This window comes from Tiliqua scincoides, chromosome 3 (genome assembly GCF_035046505.1).
Source record: "Tiliqua scincoides isolate rTilSci1 chromosome 3, rTilSci1.hap2, whole genome shotgun sequence".
Taxonomy (NCBI): Eukaryota; Metazoa; Chordata; class Lepidosauria; order Squamata; family Scincidae; genus Tiliqua; species Tiliqua scincoides.
Window position 1 is genome coordinate 146,482,764 of NC_089823.1, and position 19,967 is coordinate 146,502,730.

General features: G+C 41.7%; 1 protein-coding gene across 1 annotated transcript in view; it reads left to right on the forward strand.

The window, feature by feature from the left end:
• Positions 1 to 19,967, forward strand: part of BICC1 (BicC family RNA binding protein 1) — a 133,988-nt gene that overhangs the window by 57,092 nt on the left and 56,929 nt on the right. The window lies entirely within an intron of this gene.

Here is a 19,967-nt window from a genome sequence, read left to right on the forward strand (position 1 = left end):
TCTCAGTGTGATGGCCAAGTGTTCGACGCTCTCATATGAGCTGTGGGACGAGGGCTCCCTCCACTGCTAGCTTTTTCACGTCTGTGATGTAGCAGTGGCAGCAAAGAAAAGGCCGGCCTTGCTTTGTGCAAGGCCTTTTATAAACCATGAGCTATTGCAAGACCTTCATTCATAAGTTCCATCTCTAAGGCATTTATGTAAATTTATTCAAATTCAAAATGTAAATTAACACTTTTTTCCCCCGGCCCCCGACACAGTTTCAGAGAGATGATGTGGCTCTCCTGCCAAAATGTTTGGACACCCCTGCTATAGACGAAAGCAAATCAGATAATTATATGGCTTCCTGTCAGGCTCACAATCTATCAGGATGCAGAACAACACTGGCTAACAGCAATAGAAAGGACATTGTGCTGGGACGATGAGGGATAGTTACTCTTCCTCTGTTAAAATAGAGAGGACCACCCCTTGAAAAAGTGCTTTTTTGTCCAGTTAGTAGGATAGCATTTTCCAGGGAGGAATCTCAACCTAGCAAGTGTCTTGAATACTGGTGCCTTTAGCTATAGGCCAGTAGACACTTGTGGTGATGTTTAGAATACACTAGCTATGCACACGAACCCTTTAACTTCTTACCGAGTAAATATTCTTACCGAATAAAACTTTTCCAATATAGATCTTTCCACATTTTTTATAGAGGGTGATTGAAGATGCAATGGTGAGTCATCCTAAATAGCAGACTTCTTACTACTTAAAAACCATTTTTTTGCATTTCTGGAGTAAGTTTGTTTACTTCAGTAACAGTTGGAAATGAGTGCATGTGTAGTTTTGTGTCTTCACATAATTGAAAGTGCTGTATGATGTAAGAGGTTTAATCAATGAGTCAGTAGCCTAAAGGTGAAACTTTGGAGGAAATTGGGAGAGGTGAGAAGTATTTGAATATTTCACCTGTTACAAAAATAAATGCATAACTATATTTTTTAAGGCCCATTTATAAGAGCTGCTTGTACATGCATGAAACATGCTAAAGATTTGTTGGATTAAAAATACTGCATTTAATTTTCAGGAGTTGAGACTTGCTGTGCAATCTAGGCATGTCACCTTTAAAAAAAGATTGCAGTATTCTGTGTGTACAGGATTGTATTCTGTAGAGTTGAACTGCAATTGCAGTACAATTGTGTATAGGCTGAAGTACTATACACAGTTACCTGGGGGTGATCTCATTGAACTGAACAAGAGTTACTTTGGAGTAGATGTGCCTAGCCTTGGGATAGTACTGTTACAACTTAATATTTAGAAAATGAGGTTGACTCCTAACCTGGAGTTCTGTGACTATAATCTCCTTCCACTCATAGGACTACTTATGTTACTGCAAATATGTGCAAAAAATAATGGATAACAATTGCCACCCTGAAAAGAAGCATTCTTCCTCGTCTTCCAGAGGAAGAAATGCTAAGATGCATATAAACAAAGAACAAATTGGTTTATAATCATATATTTGTCTTTGATTTCTTTAATCAAGTGACAGCCCTAGTATATTCTGGTAAAGAGATAGAGGAAAAAGATTTTGCCTTTTCTGTTAAAGGCACTCTCAGAAATACTAGATCAGGGGTCAGGGAACTTTTTTACCTCTTACCCCCCAAAAAATTTATAAACGCAGACGTTACCCCCTTGATTTGAAAGTAAGGAAATCATACATCCAATAACATTTTGAATTCAAATACTGTATTTAAAATTACTTTGAAAGCTTCAACTTACTTGAAAACTTCAGGTTTTGGAGAAATGATGTTGCTTCATCTTGGATACGAGATCATCAATATTGGGACATTTTGATGTCAGAGCAATATGGATACAGTCTTCCGGGTCCAATCGATTTCTTGTCTTTGTTTTTATGTTCGTAAGAGTGGAAAATCCTTGTTCGCAAAGGTAGGTTGTTGCAAAAGGCAGCAACTATAGGTAGTCAGTAGCCAGATGACCCCCCAGTATAGGTAGTCAGTAGCCAGATGACCCCCCAGTATAGGTAGTTAGTAGCCCAGTGATCCCCCAGTATAGGTAGTCAGTAGCCAGATGACCCCCCAGTATAGGTAGTTAGTAGCCCGGTGATCCCCCCAGTATAGGTAGTCAGTAGCCAGATGACCCCCCAGTATAGGTAGTTAGTAGCCCGGTGATCCCCCCAGTATAGGTAGCCCAACGATGCCCCCAATAAAAATAAATAAACAATACTCACCTTACCTCGATCCCACGTCGGTCGGCGCTACAGCGCCGGGCAGCTCCAGTCTCCCGCACAGAGCGGAGAGAGCGGGCGGCTGCGATACACGCAGGCTGTGGATACAGCCTGAGTGTATCGCCTGCTCCCTTCCGCTCACCGCATCTGAAGGTGAGCGGAAGGGAGCAGGGCAGCGGGCGGTGTGCACACAGCGCACCAGCCCGCTGCCGGCCCCCTGGAGCGGGTGGAGAGCGGGTGCGCTGACTCCCTCCGCTACCTCCCCGCCCGGCGCCCGCACACAGTTAGGTAAGGCAACCTTACCTATCGCTTCTTCGTCTGACACTCCTCGCAGGCAGACTGAAGATGGCGGCTCTGGATCAGGTGGTACCCGCTCTCTCTACAGCGCTTGCGCCATACACGTAAACGCTGGAGCAGTCCACTGAGAGAGCGGGGGGGAGCAGAGCAGAGAAGGAGGATGCGGTGACACTGACACACACTGACACTGGCCGTCCGTGCTATAATGGACCGTAATAACTGCTGCTATGCCGATAGTTCCGCCATTGGCCAGCGCAACCTCCTCATTACCCCCAGATTTTCACTTTTACCCCATTTGGGGTAATTTACCCCTGTTCCCCGACCACTGTACTAGATTCTTACGCATCCAAGGTTCAAAATCCTGCAGTTAATTACCTGCAAGACACCTCCCCCCCAACAAGAGATACATACATGAAGTTTGGACTGATTACTTACATGATGTTTGTACAGTAACTTAAATGTGTGCGGGGTGTTTTTGTTGCTGTGAGGCTCTAAAATGGACAGTTTTGTGTGTTTACTGTCAGTGATTTACTTTAAAACATTATGTTAAGAATCCTTGTTTTTTAAACACAGGCATTCAGTTGGACGATTCTTTATTTTTTAAATGTCAAAGGCTTTGTCCACCTTGGGGACTAGTGTTTGTAGAATCCAGTTACATAAAATGAAACTTTCCAAAGAATTTGGCAGCCTGTATGCTGTTAAGTGAAATGAAGGCTTCTAAAAGAAATAGCTGGATGAACTTAAGCAATGGCTTTGCTTTCAGAAATCTTGCCTTTTCCACAGAAGACTGAACCACATTCTAAATATGTGAAAGCATGATGATGTTGCAACTCAGTCTTCACAGCATAGTGGTGGTTTGTGGATATATGTGAGAATAAAACACAGAATGAGTTATGCTGCTCTGAAAAGTAGAGAGCATTTGAAAATGTATGTGTTAAACTTGGATTGACATCACAAGTAGAATGGTGAAAGCTCATTGGGACTAGAGGTCATCCCTGACCACACCAAGCCATGTGCCAGTTTTGAATCCAGTTTTTGCTCCTGCAGTGTTATGTGCAGACCACTTTTCTCTGACACTGCCAAACAGACTGTTTCACTTTCTCTTAAGCACCTTTGCTCTCTCACAAAGTACACCTTTTCAGACATGTTAGAAATTCTGTGATCACTTTTGGGTATACTGTCTTGGCATTAAAGAACCTCTATGGGAAGGCAGTTGGGATGAGATGTATGTATGTTTGGGAGGCAGCAGTTCCTAGTCCTTGAAAGGACTACAGTATATTGCTTCCCATTTCGCCCCTCAATTCAATCCTGATGAAAATATTCTAGTGGCGTTCATTTTTCCTGTAAATCTTCTGGGAGAAATTTAGCTCCACTTTTAGGTAAATTGCTTGCATATTTAAAGATTAACTGTGTCAAGAAAAATATTGGGTTAACTAAGGTTTTTACTCTTCTTTATGGCAAATAGACTGTAGCTACGGTAACTCAAATCATCTGTCTCCTTCAACTATGAGAAAGGAGTTTGAATTTCTGCCATTCATTTATTTTTGCTTAGACTTCCTCTGTTGTTTCCTGTGTTGTGTTAAGTGCATATTAAGTCCAACACTTCTCTAAACAAATGGTTTCCTTTTTCAGTGTTGGTAACTGCTAGAAGTAGTTATAAGTGCTTTTTCACTGCCAGTCTGGCTTATTTTGTGACTTTTAAACCCACCTAACCCTTGCCAACTGTTCTTAAACAAAAAGCTGTGGTCTTCATGCTAGCCAGTGGGCCACTTTCAAAGCTTAAACTGTAATGGTTTACATGTACAAATACTGTATTTTTTCTTCTCGTCCCTCATAAGCTTTGACACCAAAATGGCACCCCTGTTGCTGAAAGTCAGATATGTTGTCAGTAGTGTGAATCTCTCAGTTGTGAGCTGTGTATTTTCTCATTGGTTGTGTGAACCTCAGAAGACCACAGGAATGTCTGTGTTGCATCATTACACTTTACGACTTGGGAGACACAGGAAGGCTAACTATTTCCATTTGTACTGCAAATCTTTACTTTTTTATTTTGCCAGAGAATATGAGGCTCATTTAAAAAAAACAACCCCCAAAGCCCATAATTCCTGAAAAAAGGTGCCATCCATTGGCAGACATACTCAGAGTTCCTAGCACCTACAAAAGGATGGAATATTGAGCTACTTGCAGAGTTCATCTGGGTGGTAGTTAAATGCTGGTGGATTTAATCATTGGTCCATAATCTCTAGAATGGTAGCAATGCCTGAAGACAGTGCCAGTTTGCGCTTTTGGTATTTGATAAAGTATCTGTTAAACATGCTGTTTACAACTAAGCATGGATGTGTAGTCATCAAAGGTATGAAGTACAGGCAACAGAAGTGGAGCAATGTAGTTCGCAAACATTAGCCCTTCAAAAATGGTGGTAGTAATGATTTAGCTGAGAGTTTTTTAAATTTAAAACATTTATACCCTGTGTTACTTGCCACTGTAGTTTAAGGTGGTTAGTGCAGTAGTTCCCAAACTGTGGGTCAGGACCCAGCAGTGGGTTATCTGATTTTTGGTGGGTTGTGGAACTGACGAGGAAAATGTAATGAACCCTATGAAAACCAAAACACAGTAGCGCACACACTAGTGCGGAGGTAACTGTGCTTCAGTCCACATTGAAGGGCATGCTGAGGTGAATGCAACTTCAGCAGAATGGTCCCAATCTGATGAACATGGAGCTCAACAAATGCTCCTAAAACCAGGGCACCCCCATAGGAAGAAGTATAAAAACAGAGCTTGAGCAGCTGGTAAGGTCTCATAAAGCTATATGGGTCTCAACAGAGTGACATTTTAAAAAATGGGTCCCAGTGCTAAAAAGTTTAGGAACCACTGGTTAGTGATCAACTTGCAGATTTTTGAAGTCAGTTCAGGTGCTGGTATGGAAACAGCCAGTTCACTGAACCCACATGGTTCTCAATTGCAGATGTTACATACCACAGTACGGTGTGATACTGTAAAATGCAAAAATGGTAACTACACTGCACTGCTAACTTCTCAGTTGAACTCTGATGTGTGTCTGATGCAAAAGTATATATGCACCAAAATCACATACATGACTTATTGTCATAGTTGAGGTCTTCTCCGTAAAACAGCTTATTATTAATCAGCATAGTGGCTTCTCCACACCTTCACAGATTGACTATCAATTTCTGTGAAGCCTACTTCCCCTGCTGTGCTTTCTAGAGAGCATCTCTGGCAATCCTCACAGGAGTTCACCAAATGCTTTATTATGTATTTGTATCTTGTCCTTTTTCCAAGGAGCTGAGGGCAGGGCACATGGTTCTCTCCCTCCTCCCTCAATACGCACACCTTTTGACAACTCGATGAGGGAGGAAGGTTAGACTGTGATGCTGAGTGGGGTTTGAACCCATGTTCACTGACAGTGACCACTATATCACACTGGCTTTCAACAGCCACCCTCATTGGGAGAGTATTCCTTATGTAAGTTTGAACTGACAGCTTGTGCAGCCATGGAGACTGCAAATGCTTTAGTGCCAGTTTATATGGGACATAGTTCTGACATAGCTACCATGCAGAACTGCTGCCTGCTGAAAGATTTTCAGAGCATTTTGCATACCCACAATTTAGGATTTAGTCCCAAGTCTCATTCAGGATTCATTTGTACCTATCTTTTCTTTCAAGCAGTTCCAACTACCCCAAGGTTCACTTACACCTTGAGTGGAGGAATGCAAGGTGATTTGCTCCAGGCCCCATCTGTGATGGCCCATTTCACATTTTTTTCTGCATACCATGTAATCAAGTGCCCGAGGAAGACCAGGATTGCTCTTGCCGAGAAGTCATATTGTGTATACTGAACCTAAGCATTACATAGCAGAGGCATAGGAGAAACCATTTTAGTGGACAAGCAGTTAATAACCTGATGTGCATAGGGGGCAACACACAGGTTATGGGATTATAACCTTGCAACATGATGCTTTTTTCTGTGCTGCACATGAAATGGGAAAATATACTCAAAGTGAGATAATATCACATGAGCTCAATAAGCTAGTTCTGAGTTTTGTGTATCTGAGATGATCTCATTATTTTGTGTTTATGAATGTTTATCCTCTTTGTGTTCAGGCTGTATATTTTTCAAATCCCCCTAAAAAGGAAGGGCATTGCTTACTACTTTGACCAGAAATGAAGTAAAACAAGGAGACAGCAGCTGTGAAAACAGTCTAAATGGCATGGCTGCAGCCTTATCTCTGGTGTTTTTACTGCGTGCTTACCATGTGTCTCTTAGTTTCCATAGCTACCTGCTAAGCAGCTCAGTCCTCTTGCTTGGTATGCTCTGGTGCCAGAACCCGCTATTAGAAGTGAAGTTGGAGATTGCTGCTTCTGGAGGCCTGTGTGCTTTTGTCAGCAGAAGCATTTTCTTAAGTTTTTGGTTCCCAAGTTGTAGATCTGATTTTTACGGCTGTTCACCAATGCATTTTGTGTGTGTATGGGTGTGAGAGAGAATCTTGACATTTAGATATGTTTCCTTATTGGTCCCCATGACAACTGACTGACTTATAGATATTCAGTCAGCATTGCTGTGGTGTTACGCATCAAGCAGAAATCCTTCGTGGCTCTTGTTTGGACCTCCACTTGCCCAAAGGAGAAAAAATTGAGGTGGTTATGCAGTTTATTGCATATTCCTTGCTGAATGGAAGGGACTGCTAGAGCAATACCTGCAGCTGTTGAAAAGAGTAGTACAGTACAATGTTTAAAACACTGTTGTGCACTAACAAAGGCTAGGACTTTTTATCCTTCAAAGGCATTTCATTTCTCCTTTCTTTAGGACTATGTCTTGCGGTAACAAATCCAAGTCTGTCATTTCTCAGATCTGTTGTAATTGCTATCCAGAACTCTAATGAAGAAATAAAACTTGCCACATGCATACTGTCTTATATGGTGCAGGAAGACTTGCCAGGGGCAACATTGGTTTATCAATTGCGAAAGTCCCTCTGTCATTCAGTGACAATCTTGACTATTTATGCTTTGGAACTGCTGCTAGTCACCTATCTCTGAAATTTGAGTCATTCTCTATTCACAGCTAATTCTTTGGGAAAATTTTCAGTTGTTAGAAAGTTCTTAACAGTCACCCAGTTCTTAGACTGGAATTGTCATGTGATAGCTGTGCAATATCATTTTCCCCATTCTCAGCTAGTGAGGTGAGGCATTTTAATTCAAACATTTGAAAGCAATTTCAGACCAAACAGCATGTAGCACTTACTGGCTGCCCAAATGATGGGCGTATGTTGAGCTCTCCCCCCCCCCAATAATGTTGACACCTGTTGCATTTTTCTGCCACCTGCAGCCAACCATGGGAGAAGGTAGGGACACAACAAGGGTTAAGTTTGGCTAAAGAGAGGAGAAAAATGGATATGGAGCTGCCATTCTCAGAAGGTGTCCCATATCAGCAGCACTGAGGTTTCACACTTCAGAAGCATGAAGTAAACCAGTTCATGAGTTTAGGGACAAAAGTGGATTTTATTAAAATTTAAAGAAGAAAAATCCAGTGTGCACACTGAGCTATATCCTTCAGGGATATACTTTTGGCTGCATCATGCAGCCTGCATTTTTCATAGATAGTGGTGGCCTCGTATATTTAGGAGGGAGAGAACAACCTTCCCTTTTCACTCTAGCATGGTGTCCTTTTCCAATAGCTGTTGCTGGTGTCTCTTCTCCATCACTTTAGACCAGCTGTTTTCAACCACTGTGCTGTGGCACACTGATGTGCCACGAATGGACCACAGATATGCTGCAGGAGTGTGAGGAAGGGTCATTTATTAGTTGGCCATTGGGGGATGCGAGCCCCCCAGCAGCAGTGTGGTATGCCTTATCAATTATCAAACTGATGGTGTGCCTTGATAATTTTAGCACCTTGTCAGTGTGCCTTGAGATGTCAGAGGTTGAAAATTGCTGCTTCAGACTGTGAGCCCTTTTGGGGACAAGCCATTTATTGGTTTTGCTATGTAAAGTACTTTGTGAGCTATTTTTTGTTGAAAAGTGATAAATACTTATCAATTAATGAATATTAATTCATTCTACTGCTTAAAATTATACAAACATTTGGAAAACCATGTTTTCATAGTAGAATTGTTCAGCTACGTTAGCACTTCGTTTGCAAATTGCTTGACATAATTTATGTAGCAGTTATAGTAGAACAAACATTGTATTACCTCATTCTTATCAGTTTTGCAACTCTTCATGTAGATCTGGTGAGAAATGTGTTCTCTTTTGACATTGTAAAGTTATTTCTCAAAATTGCAAATATGATGCATTTTCTTCTAAATTATCCTTCTTGTGGACATTGCCTTTTTAGGGATTGCTTTGCTATTATGTACATTGTTAAAAGAGTTCAAATGTACAAAGATGCCATTGACAGTAAAAGGCACACTTATGTGGAAGGTATGTGCATTAAGCCAGTGCTTCAAAAATATTTTTCAAGGGGTTATGACAGTACCCTTCTCATCTGTCATGATGTTATTATGCATTTAGATACTATGCTGAACATCTTTCAACCTTAAAACTGCCAAACTCTACTTTTCTGCTCTTAATATTTATCAAATTGCCTCTTAACTAGACAAGAAAAAGGGATAAACAGTACTCTAACTGAAAGTTTTCTAGCCTCAAAAATCTGTGTTTAAACAATGCAAACATTTTAATTAAAAACCCTTTAGTTCACTGTTATGCTTAAGTCTGTCTGGTCAGATGCCTATAGGATGAGCTACGCTAGTCAAGACAGCCAAAAACTTGGACTAAATCCATAGTCCCAAGCAAGATGATCGTTAGCAGATGTTTCATTGTAAGGGGATGACTAATTTTTTTCCCCTGTAAATGGGCTTTGCTAAATCTGATAACCTGCATTTTTTCTGTCCCTTTGCGTGTTGGCTGAGGAAGTGTGGTTTGACTAGTAAGGAAACTTTACTGAAGCTTTGCAGTTTGTATCCAAGCTCAAAACATTTGGCGTTTAAGGAGGACCTGAGGATCTCCATCTGTGTCAAAAGGGTTCATGTGGTTGGTCAGAAAAGTTGACAAAATGTGAAAAGATCATGAATAGCAAAGGATGCAATTGGTAGGTACCTTTTGGGCCATGAAGGCCACTCCCCCAACAGAATTGGGAATTCTTCTTAAAGGTATCCTTGGTCCCAGTATCCACCACACAGTTATAAGATTATTCAGAATGCCCAGGCAAACTATTGAAAAGCGGTATATAAATACTGTTAATAATAATAATAATAATAATACAGCTTGTGGCTGTCGTTGTTCCCTGCATTTCTCCTGCAGTTGTCTAAGGGAGAATACCATATCAGTGGTGGACCTGTTGGCTCGGAATCCACACTGCGATTCTGGATAGACGCTCTCTGCAAGTACCTGGAGCCTCTTTAGTACAACTCGGGCAAACAGCTTTATAGCCTTCATAGATCTTCATAGATCTTTATAGCCTTCATAGACCCACTCTTTATAGCCTTCATAGATCTCACAAAGGCTTTCGACCTGGTCAGCAGAGACGGCCTCTTCAAGATTCTCCCCAAGATTGGATGTCCACCCAGGCTCCTCAGCATCATCAGATCTTTCCACAAGGACATGAAGGGCACTGTTGTCTTCGATGGCTCCACATCAGACCCTTTTGACATCCGAAGCGGAGTGAAGCAGGGCTGTGTTCTTGCACCAACCTTGTTTGGGATTTTCTTCGCTGTCCTGCTGAAGCAGGCCTTTGGAACTGCAACAGAAGGCATCTATCTCCGGACCAGATCAGACGGAAAGCTCTTCAACCTCTCCAGACTGAGAGCAAAATCCAAAGTCCAGCTGAAATGTCTGCGTGACTTCCTCTTTGCCGACGATGCAGCTGTCACTACCCACTCTGCCAAAGATCTCCAGCAGCTCATGGATCGTTTTAGCAAGGCCTGCCAAGATTTTGGACTGACAATCAGCCTGAAGAAAACACAGGTCATGGTTCAGGATGTGGACTCACCTCCCTGCATTACAATCTCTGAGCATGAACTGGAGGTTGTCCATGACTTTGTGTACCTTGGCTCAACAATCTCCGACACTCTTTCTCTCGATACCGAGCTAAACAAGCGCATCGGTAAAGCAGCTACCACGTTTTCCAGACTCACAAAGAGAGTCTGGTCCAACAAGAAGCTGACGGAACATACCAAGATCCAGGTCTACAGAGCTTGCGTCCTGAGTACACTTCTGTACTGCAGCGAGTCATGGACTCTTCGCTCACAACAGGAGAGGAAACTGAGCGCTTTCCACATGCGCTGCCTCCGACGCATCCTCGGCATCACCTGGCAGGACAAAGTTCCAAACAACACAGTCCTGGAACGTGCTGGAATCCCTAGCATGTATTCACTGCTGAAACAGAGACGCCTGCGTTGGCTTGGTCATGTCGTGAGAATGGATGATGGCCGGATCCCAAAGGATCTCCTCTATGGAGAACTCGTGCAAGGAAAGCGCCCTACAGGTAGACCACAGCTGCGATACAAGGACATCTGCAAGAGGGATCTGAAGGCCTTAGGGATGGACCTCAACAAGTGGGAAACCCTGGCCTCTGAGCGGCCCGCTTGGAGGCAGGCTGTGCAGCATGGCCTTTCCCAGCTTGAAGAGACACTTTGCCAACAGTCTGAGGCTAAGAGGCAAAGAAGGAAGGCCCATAGCCAGGGAGACAGACCAGGGACAGACTGCACTTGCTCCCGGTGTGGAAGGGATTGTCACTCCCGGATTGGCCTTTTCAGCCACACTAGACGCTGTGCCAGAACCACCTTTCAGAGCGCGATACCATAGTCTTTCGAGACTGAAGGTTGCCAATACCAATACAATACAGCTTGTTTAATCTTGGTATTTGTCTCTTGCATGATGAGATGCCCTTCAGGAGGATAGCATTGCCCTTCAGATCACAGTATGTTTTATGTATTGGAAGACTATCCAGTCTTATAAGACCACTTCTCACTTTGTGACACTGTTGCTCTGACTACACTTGTGTAACACAATGAACAGTGTGGACAACATGTCCATGTCTATTTAAATCCAAACATGTTAGGCAGCTAATGCAGTTGGGTTTAGCGGGAGCAGACTACACAGTTATGTCCATCCTGATGTATAGTACTCACAGCAGCTACCTATCATGTAAAGGGTAGAACCGCTCTCAGGTCTACAAAACTGATCTCTTTAATCTTATCCTACTTTGCTCTTTTCTGAGGAATCAGGAGTGTTGTAGCTCAGTAACTCTGTGAAGACTGAGGCTTTCTCAAGGCCACCCAGTGAGCTTCGTAGCTGAGTCCAAGCTTGATTCCTGTTTCTCTCACTTCCAAAACAAACATTCTTACCACTATATACCAAATTGCTTTGAGGTCTAGAGCCAATCAGTTTTATTGTTGGGATTTTATCCAGCTTGGTCTGTCCTGAACAGGGATAGTGATTAGAAGTTGACACAGTGCTCTTAACTAAGACCTCACTACCGTTTTCGCTGCACTTGAATGACCTGTCTCTGGTACAAACACTCTGAATAAGAATTTCATTGTCATTTTTAAAAATATATATTTGTACCCCACATTTAAACAGTTCCATAGAAAACACATCACACTGTAAAACGCAGACTTGAGTCATAAAACACCATAAAATAGACATCAAACAATTGAAATGGAGTAAGCAGCAGCTTAGAAATCAAATGCTGGGTGGAGTAAGGATGTGTTACTCCTAGGTAAGAATATAGAATTGCATGTTTTACACTTAGAAGATAGGTTGGGGGAGAGAAGTTGATTCTCCTCAATATTATGTCCCATTTGCCACTACAGGCAGTAGCCAGAGCAGCTAATATTAGATAAACAAAAAATAAAACTATGTTGGAAAATCAAGTTTCCTCAGAGCTGTTCACAAAGGTTAAAGAACCCTACTACAAAACTAGAACTCTTGATGAAATGAGACTTTATCCCAAGTTAGAGGGATGGTGGCACACACTCTTTGTAGTGGTGCCACAACTATGTAATTTCCTATCAGGGAAACTTCCCTCCCTCAGTTGTAGTGGTGCCACAACTATGTAAAGTCCTATCAGGACTTCCCTCCCTCATGATTCTTCAGCCATGGCTCAAAACTTTTTTGTTCTGTTTGCATTTGTGCGAGGTGTTTTGTCTGTTCCCTGTGCCTTGCCTCAGTCCTTTGGTTATAAATCTTTGCCCTACTCCAACTGGTTGTGTTCCCTTATTATGATTTTATATATCTGAATTGTATGCCTTGAGCAATTGCTTCAATATAGGAAAGATGGGATAGAAATCTTTTAAATAAACAAATTAAATACATCTTGGCCAAGCTAGGAAGTCTCTGCCATTTGGCAAGACCTTACCTCGTCTCCCCCATATGCAGAGCTATCCACATTGCCTTTTGGTGGGGTGTGTAGCATTGAGTACAAATACCTGATCCAGTCCCTTAGTAGTTGATAAAAGAAATTGGTTTTTGATGTGCTAATGCTTTAAAAGTGTACCATTGAGTTCCACTTCACTAGGGAGCACATAACTGAGGCAAATAGTTCCATATACTTCTTTTCATGGAGCAGGTTATAGCTGCTCCATGCACATGAAAAATCTTGCTGAATATTTAGCAGCATTAAACATATTTCAAATGCAACTTTGATGCTACTTCAGTTCCTGTTGCTGGTATCAGTTCTGCTGATCTTGGTACGTGATGAGATCTGTGCAAGACTTCTTGATCCAGTTCCAGATATTTAAGACTTGTTTATGGCTTTTGTTAGGGCTGAAGCTATGGCCAAACTATGAAAGTAATTGGACATATTGATAACTGGATGATGCGAATTGGTACAAAATTGCACACTTCATTCCCTTAGGATAGTGGCACTTAGTGCTGTGATCTGTGTTTTGGTGAATTTTGCCTCTTCCATGTACCATGGAAGATCAGTGTGCCAAAAGATCAGTTTGTATGAGGAAGTTCAAGAGGGCAGCACACATTTTTGAAATCCCGATGGTGGGGGTGGGACTTTAATGGGGAGGTAACTGGAAGAAGGTGGACAATGGATATTTGAAAGGTTAAGACCCCCCTGATCTAAACACCTTCCCCAAACAAAAAGACACCAGAGAACTGTTGGATGCATTCATGTATGACATTTTGTTAACCCTTGAGAGGTAGGAACCTGTCTCATGTTTTGCTGAAATTCCTTCTCTCATTCTATAGTGAAAGCTTTGTTTTTTGTTTTTGAGACCGGCCTTTTTTGTGAGTGTATGAGTTTCCTGAATATGTTTCAGGAGTCTCACAGATAGAGGAATATTAGTGTTACATGTAAAGCAAAAATTAAGTATTAAACTGTACCTAGAAATAGATTTAAAATGATGGTAGGTTAGAAAACTGCAGGGGAACATTCTCTGACCGTTTTCATTCTGAGAGCTCTTTTTAATGCATTGGCAAGTACAATTTATGCAAATTTACCTACAGTTATAAGAACAGAATATCAACATAAGTCTGTTGCCCTGCAGTCCTCAGTCTAATTCTCACCAGCAGCAGATGAAGTGACAACCTTGTGACTGGACTATATCAGGTGATATATTATATATACACCCATATCAGAAAACAAGTAGGAGCTCCTATGAATGAACATTCCTCCATACAATAAAATGCCTACCGCATGGAAAACTAGCATTTTGGAGAGAAACCTAGAACCCTTTCCTCTGATAATGCTAGTTTTCTATGTGGAAGGAATTTTGTACAAAACAGCCTTCAGTCATGTGAGCTTACTCTTATTGCCTGAAGTGGTACAGCCTAGACATAGGTTTGCCACCTCAACCTTTTGTTTGTGAGAACTAGGCCCTGCTGGTATCTAATGGCTTTATTCTGCTCTTGTACCACCATCATCACCCTTGGCTTTAGTGACTGTATGAGGCAGACAGTAGTTAAGCTGTGCAGATATCTGTATTCATGAAACAAGACTTGTGCTTCTCAGTAGCACAGGTGGATCCATATAAGCCATTATGCAACATGAGGGACTAAGGGGGGCAATTAAGGAAATAGGTTGCACATGTTCAGTAGATTCTTTAGATAGTGCAGTGCTCTTGTGTGCACTGCACACATAGCTTTTCTTCCTGTAGAAGCACACTTTCCAGACTTCTGGGTTACTGTCCAGTTTTCTGGAGTCAAGAACAAGTTGGCAACTGAAGATTTAGAGGCATAACCTTTTATCAGTGTTTCCACCAACTTCAGATGGTTTTCTTTACCAAATGTAAATTCATCTTGAAGTAGTTGGTTATTGAACTTACATTCTAGGGCTGAATGTTTGGCCTAAATATTCTTTGAATATACTGTAGTACATCCATTGGTCAATTGTTTCCTTGCATGTCAGAAAAGAGAGAGGGGAGACCACTGCTCAATGTTTGATTTTGAGATCACAAACTGCTCTTGTTTGGGGAACATACCACTACCATAGTAACTGAAGTCAAGTAGCTCTTCTGTTAACGTAATATATCATATATGGAGATCATAAGTTGGTTGTCAGGGCTGGTCTCCAGTAATGCTGGAGTAATGCCTATATACAACAAAGACCATTTGGGATAGGATGAACTCAGACATTGAATGCTGCAGGGATGGCTAAGTGGTACTTGTCTGTTTTTGCTGTGGAGTATGGTGGGGGGGGGGGGAGAAGACAAAACTGCAGAAGAGCCTGTATATATGCAGTGTGTTAAACTTTATTACTGGAACAACTTGCCGTAAGGAAATGCCAGTTGCATTTGCTAACTCCTGACTTGGGGGAAAAAAATGGCTTTCTCCCAAAGTGCAAGCAACTTGAAAACAAGTTTGCTTTAAAGTGTGAAATTATACTAACCTTGTTTAAACATAGTTTGAGTTGGAATTGGGTTTTTAATACGGCTTTCCTGGTTACTCATTAAGAGTCTCCTAAAATATTAAGGACTTGTGAAGATAGTGAGCTACTTCTCACAGTCATCCTATAGTAAATAGTATTGGTACGTATGCACTGCTTTTTATTTAGACAATTATAAGATGACCCAGTTTAAATGTTTATCTTGCTACTCATTCAGGTTGTTAATCCCCCCAACTTTTTTCTGTTCCTGAACTTGGGTAAACTGTTCACTGAATATTGTTCATTTCGTACGAGGAAGCATATCTCTATCAAGTTAGTTCCTTGTTTTTTTAGTCTAGTGTGTAATGCTTGCTTATGTTTTCTGTCATCTCATTGAAGTCTTAAATGTCTTTTATTGTTTTATTCTTAACTTGCCAATAGTCAGATGACTTCACTTAGTGTTTACACTGGACTGCTGGAAGACAGGAGAATCTCTTGAATGGGTGGTCCCTTATGTCAAGCTTGCAGCATAATGCTGGGGGGGAAAAAAGAAAATGTGGTTTTATATTTGATTGTTGGCTTTGTGGGTAAACAGAAGAAATCTGTGCTTCAGTCACTGTGGCTCCAAACAGTTGCTTTCCACATACTTAGCTTTGAAAATAAAAGCTTGGCTTACAACATACATGTACCATAGTATTCTTGTATTGCAGCTTTAAGTGGCCTTTGTAAATACTAAATATTAGTGTCATTAAGGCCATTAGTACTTATCTTTGCTCAGATCAAGATTTGTAGAGCATGTTCTGCTGTCATGTTTTCATGACATGTTTATTGTTTAAAATGCTGCATGAGTTGCGATAAGTTTTCAGTCCCTATGTTAGAAGCTATATCTGCTTTCTGTTATGAGTTCTCTAATGGAGAAACATGGTGTAAAATTGTTTGTGTGAGAAATATGCATTTTTGTTTCATGGTACAAAAATGCTTTAATGGTTGTGTTGATCTGTTCTGAACTTTTTTACATGTGGGTTTCTCAAACCAGTCACTCTGGAAGCCGAGTGAAGGGGTTGAGTATAGCACATCCACTTAGAGTATCAAGTGGGTGCTCCTTTTTTTTAGCAGGGGGAGAGTAACTGGCCCACCTCACCACAGCACTGTCTGTTTTAGTGGCTGTCTGCTGGTATTCTTTTGCATCTTTTTAGATTGTGAGCCCTTTTGGGACAGGGAGCCATTTAGTTATTTGATTTTTTTCTCTGTTAACCGCTTTGTGAACATTTAGTTGAAAAGCGGTATATAAATACTGTTATTATTATTATTATTATCTGGAAAGAGCCTCTAACTGAAACCTGGGACTGTTCCTGGTACATAAGGCACTGCTGTATGCAGTCAGACCTTTGGTCCACCAATCTCAGTATTGTCAGCAGTACCCTTCAGAGTTCTATGTAGAATTTTTCTCTTCCTTTCCTGGAGGTGCTGATTGAACCTGGGACCTCTGCAACTGAGCTGCACACTCTCCCCATGTTGGTGGTTGGCATAGTATTGGACTAGATGGAATACCAAAGCTCAAGCAGGTCTCAAGTGCTGATACTCATATGAAACCTACCTTCTGTGATATTTTGGAGATGTACTCAGTGCACCGTTTGTGCTTAGATTGATAGGGACATGGGACTCTGATCTCCGTGTCTTGAAACTCTTCTGCAGACTGTTAGGTCACAGGCAAATACAGGTGTCCCCCTTGTATCTAGGGGGGTTTTGTTCGGCCCCCCTACTTATATGCAAACCATGATATGGGGAACCCTACATATAGTCCATAGCAGCCCCTTTGGCCCCCCATGCCATTACCTTAACTTCATTGTTATTTAGTACCACTGGAAGCAGGGTGTTTCTTGCTTTAACAAAGCATCAGTCTTGCTTCACTAAAGAACATGACTGCGGGCAACCAGCCTACCCACTACATGACAAGAAGGAGACTAACTGAATGTTAACAGAAGCAAGCAAAGGTTAGTCAAGGAATGGGCTGCCAACAAGAGTTGAATTGGTGAGGAGGGAATGATCTGTTCATTTAATGGAACTTGACACCAAGGAAGTATGGAGCCCTTTCACTGGCAGGGACAAGTCTGTAGCTGTTGAGCATGAAAGAAAAGTGTCTTCCAATTTCTGATCTTCTGGGATTTGAAACTGAACTGTTGATTGGAGGAAAATGTTGTTATAAAATCTGACATCCATATGGTTCAGCACAGGGAGGCAATATTATCAAACTTCAGCTCCAAAAATCTATATTGTGCTGTTTTGATATAATGAAAAACAAAATTGGAGACCAAGCTTGTTGCCAGGATATTTGCTGGATGCTGTACTGGAAGTTAGATCATGTTTGGTACGTTGATGCTTCTCACTCCTTCACAGCACATCTGTTTCTTCTTCTCTGCTTATATTTGTGCCTTCATATTAGAAATACATCCATATCAAGTTATTCCTAAGGAAATTGGCTGCTCTTGGGACTCTACGATTTTTAGTTTTGTTTCCAGCCTTAAGTTCATGCCTGACCCTTGTTTTGAAATTGCCCATTAGCTTATCTGTAATTTGTTAGGAAAATGGAGCAAATTGTTTTCATTTTATATCTTAGTATTAGCGTGGCTGGGGCTGATTGCTTAGGAATCCACAGAGAAATTAGTAAGTCTTTTTTTAAAGCTTGGTTACAACAAGTTTTAGTCTGAAGTGCTGACTAGTAGCATAAGTTTGTAAATATGAAAGACACAGCATCCCAGTGTCTTGATTTAAGGCACAGTGCTGAAGCAGCATCTTGTTTACATATACATTACAAGGGAGGAGGACTAGGAAGCGAAGCCATTTTAGCTTCTTTTCATGTATTCTAAGATTTTTTTCCACCACAGACTAAGATAGAATAAGATTAAGACTGTAACGTTGTAAGCCAACCAAGAGGCATTCGCTAGGGGGGTTCGGGGTGTGCGTGCCGCACAGGGGGGTGACGCGCACAAGGGAGTGACACACACAGGGGTGACACGCTAAAATCGCGGTGGTTAGAAGTAACCCTGTCATTTTATATACCGTTGGATGTGGAATTTCGAGCGGAATGCAATGTAAAAAACCAGAGTTAAATATCTCCTATCTATCAAAAGTTATGGCCAAAAAACCAGAGAACAAAAAATGCATGGATCCCTATGGAAAGTGAAAGTGAGCTGTAGCGCGCGTTTATTTGTGAGTAGGCAAATTTGCCTTAGTCTGTCAGAAAAGGCAGGCTGAGAGGAATCCAACAACACAATGGTCCTGATCCAATGACTGCAGCCCCCCCCCCCAAAAAACATCTGAGAAGGAAGTCCCTTGCTCCAAGAAGGTGAATGTATTGAGCCCTATGGCAAGCGAAACTAAGCCTCATGGTCGTGCTTACTTGCAAGTAAGCAAACTTGCGTTGGCTGGTGAGGAAAATCAGGTGAAGGAGAGTGCAAGGCTACCAGAATGGTCCTGATCCTATGCACCTGCAGCTAAACAAGTGCTCCAGAAGGCAATTCCCCCCCCACACACACACACACTAAAAGATCATAAGAGGCTTCAGCTGATAAGGTGAACCTTTTTGAGACTTGCAAAGCCAGGTGGATCCTGACAATGATCTGGTTTAAACAGAAGCTCTTAAATAGAACTAGGGCACTAGGTAGGGCTGAAAACCTTACTGGTTTTGGATGGGGATGTTATTGCAGGCAGGCTACTGAGGAAATTCACTTGGTGGAACAGGACTGGCTTCTGTTTATTATTTTACTTTAATTATTTATATTTATTTATTTTAATTTGCCTGATGATGTCACTCCCACCATGATATCACTTCTGGTGGGTCTTGGACAGATTGTCATTCTAAAAAGTGAGTCCCAGTGCTAAAAGTTTGAGAACTGCTTCAATAAGGTGTTAGAAAGTTGACACCCAGGGGTGTGTGTGACACCACTAGTGACTAAAATCATAATTTGGAAGAATAATACTATTATGTTATATGTCAATCAATGCGTAATTTCATGCAGAATGTGTTCTATCTTTGTTCTATCAAAAGGTACAGCCAAAAAACCAGTGGGGGCGGAGTGATGGTACATCACCACGCCCACCACCTGGGGTGTTGCCCCACCCACTACATGGGGGTGACGCGCTGGCATCCCGCATTGGGTGACGCAAACCCTAGTGATGCCACTGATTATAGTAGCAATTACAATTTTGCTATCATGGCTGAAAGAATGAGTTTCCATGGGCTGAGCTGGGGTGCATCAATTAAGATCTTTAGGTGGGTAATGCAGTAAAATGTGTGGAGAATATCTTAATGAGGAATAGATCTAATAGTACCCTTACTTTTTGCACGCACTGGCTGCTACTGGTTCAGACAAAGAAAAATAATTGAAATAGAGCAGGCAGCACTACTTGTTTTCACTCTCACATCTACAAAGGACTTCCCAGCTGAGCTTTACGGCTTTCTTCTCATACAGGTATGCCACATTCCGAGATGCATTCTGAATTACCTGCCTGGCCAAAACCCACAGAGGAAGGAAAGGGGTGGAGGGGGGAAAAATCCTAGCCAGAGAGGTTGCATGTGTATGATGGGGAGCTGCTTTTTGCTTGCACTTTACCTTCAGG